This window comes from Geospiza fortis, unplaced genomic scaffold, assembly GCF_000277835.1.
Source record: "Geospiza fortis unplaced genomic scaffold, GeoFor_1.0 scaffold188, whole genome shotgun sequence".
In the NCBI taxonomy this organism is placed as follows: domain Eukaryota; kingdom Metazoa; phylum Chordata; class Aves; order Passeriformes; family Thraupidae; genus Geospiza; species Geospiza fortis.
The window spans coordinates 2,407,458-2,410,107 of NW_005054337.1; positions in this window are offsets into that span (position 1 = coordinate 2,407,458).

Below are 2,650 nucleotides of genomic sequence, written 5' to 3' on the forward strand. Positions count from 1 at the left end.
GGCACCCACCCCAGCTGGCAGAGGGTTTGTGATGCCTCAACTGCACCTGGCCAGCTGAGTCAGAGCCCAGGCCACAGTGCTGGGGGAGCTGGGGGGGCCAGGCACAGGGACTCATGTCCTGTGCCAGATGCCTGCAGCACAGGAAAACCTGGCTGCTGCCACATGTCCTCCTGCCCCACAGCCACAGCCTGCACAGGCAGCTGGACAGGCAGGGAGCCGGCAGCATTCCCTGCTTCCCATGGCTCCTGCTGCTCTCCCAGCCAGGGATGACAGCTCCTGTCCATCCATCCTTCTGTCTGCAGCATCTGGCGAGGCGGTGGTCACACATACACACGTCTGTGCCAACACGGAGGTGTCACTGCAGCAGGAGGTGGTGGCATTTGGGGTTTACGTGGCACCCACAGGCACACAGCCATGTGCAACTGCACAAACACGTGCACACAGCCTCATACTCACACACATCCCTGTGCACACGCTGTGCACACACATCCATGCATGCTGGGATGCACAGATGTGTGCAGCTGCACACCCCCACACACACTCGTGGGCACACTCGTGCTGTCCCCACCCTACTGAGCCATCTCCTGTCTGCTGCTCCTTCCCTGCACAGGCCACCAGCACCCCACACGTGGCTGTGCCCCCCAGAAAAGCCCTGGGGCAGTTTGGCTGGGTGTGGGGACTGGGTGACCCCCCCAGCCTGTCCCTGCCAGCTGGTGGCCATGTGTGGGATGTGCAGCTGAGTACACAGCCCCTGCCATCCGTCTTACCACCTGTCAGGGCCAGGGGCTGCTGTGGACCCCCAGCCATGGCTCAGCAAGACTCTGGGGTGAGAGGGGGGCAGAGTGGGGGTTCCCCTCTCTGTACAGGCACCTGCCTGCTCCCTGCCTGTCATGCCAACCTGCCCATCCCCAGCTTTGCCCCTGGCACAGCTGCACGTACCCTTCTGTGGGGGTCTGCACTTGGGCAAATGCTACAGGAGAAGATTGGGCTCCCTCATGGGAATGATGCATGGTGAGAGCTGCCAGTGCAGACACAGTGCAGCCCCCTGCCCATCCTCATCCCCAGCAGGATCCCTGTCCTCTTGCTCAGCCCTGCATGTCCCCAGCCCCTGGTGTGGCCCTGCATGTCCCCTGCTCCAGTGGGACCCCTGGCCCTTGGTGCAGCCCTACATGTCCCCAGTCCCAGCCAGACCACCAGCCCCCAGCCCATCTCTCTGCCCCCCACTGCGTGATTTACAGGCTCTGCACAGGCAGACAAATGGTGAAGGAAAACAGGGCAGGGGGTCCCGCCAGCCGGGGGCTGCCTGTGCCCTGCGGGGGCAGAGGGGCCGTTTGCTCACAGCCAGCAGGATGGGAGGCAGTGAAGTGGTCCCGGGCAGCACAGCTGCCCCTGTCATGGCCCAGCAGCCACAAGCCCTGGCAGCAGCAGGAGAGCCCATGGGGGGACCCAGACCCCAGGAGCCATACCACAAGCTGCAGTCCTGCAATATGCTTTTGCCCACAGGGCACTGAGGAACATGATGCCAACCCATCCCATGGCCCCCAGGGCACCCCACTGACCTCACTGGGGTTTTGGTGATATCCCAGCTGCATTCCATGGCCACTGTCTCAGCCCTGGCAAGCCTCCAAGATTCCCCCTGCACCCCTCTCTGGCTGTGGAGCTGCTGGACAGTGGGGACTGCAGCTGGCACTGCCAAGTCTCCCAGTCACATCCCCGGCAGCCCTGGGGCCATCTGCCAGGAGCCAGGTCCCGCCCTCCACGTGTTTTTGCTGCTTGACCTTCATCATGCCTGGAGTACCGCGGAGGAGGAGGAAGGGGAGGAAGGCAGGCAGGAAGCCTCCTGCCTGCTTGGTTCGGCTGGCTGCCCCCCTGCCTGCTCCTGGGAGGGTTGGGCTCAGGGCCGGGGGGTTGAAGGCAGAGTGGGACCCACATTGACCCCTCTGGTGAGCAGGAGCAGGGCCGTAGTCTGTGGTATTGAGTGCCAAGGAATGACAAGGAGCGATGGTCAGGCCGGGGGCACTCCCAGCCCTTCCCAGGACACCGGTGATTCCCGCTGCTGCCAGCTCATCGCTCCCCTCTCAGGAAAAGACTCCGCGTTTCCACTGCCGGCACACACCTTCCTCCTGGGCGGGAGGAAATGCTCCTGGCAGCGCTGCCGGCAGTTCTGCCCCTGCCCCTGCGTGTGTCCCTGTCACCTCCCAGGGTGAGCAGGCACCGGGAACAGAGGAGCAAGGAGTGCATCCCTGCGGGGCTGCCTGCCCTTGCTGCTCCCTGACTGCTCCGGGCACCCTCCTGGGCACAGACCCTGTCCCAGGGGAGCAGGGCAGGGTGTGGGCAGCAGCATGTCCCCCACTGTCATTCCTCTGATAAACACCCCCGGCACTGCACCGGTGCCACCCACCCCTGGTGCCTTCCCCATCCCAGCCCCTGTGCCCCAGGCTCATCTCATGCCACCCTGTGCGGGACCCAGGGCTGGCAAGGGACAGCCAGGCAGGGGCTGGGGACGCGCTGCCTGTGCGCTGACTGTGTGTGACACTGCTCTGCAGGTGCCAGAGGCCACGGCACAGGGAGCACTTGTCGGACAGCGCCCCGGGCACTGCCACGGCTCAGTTACCACCTCGGGCATGACCCGGGGTCAAGGTGCCCGCAG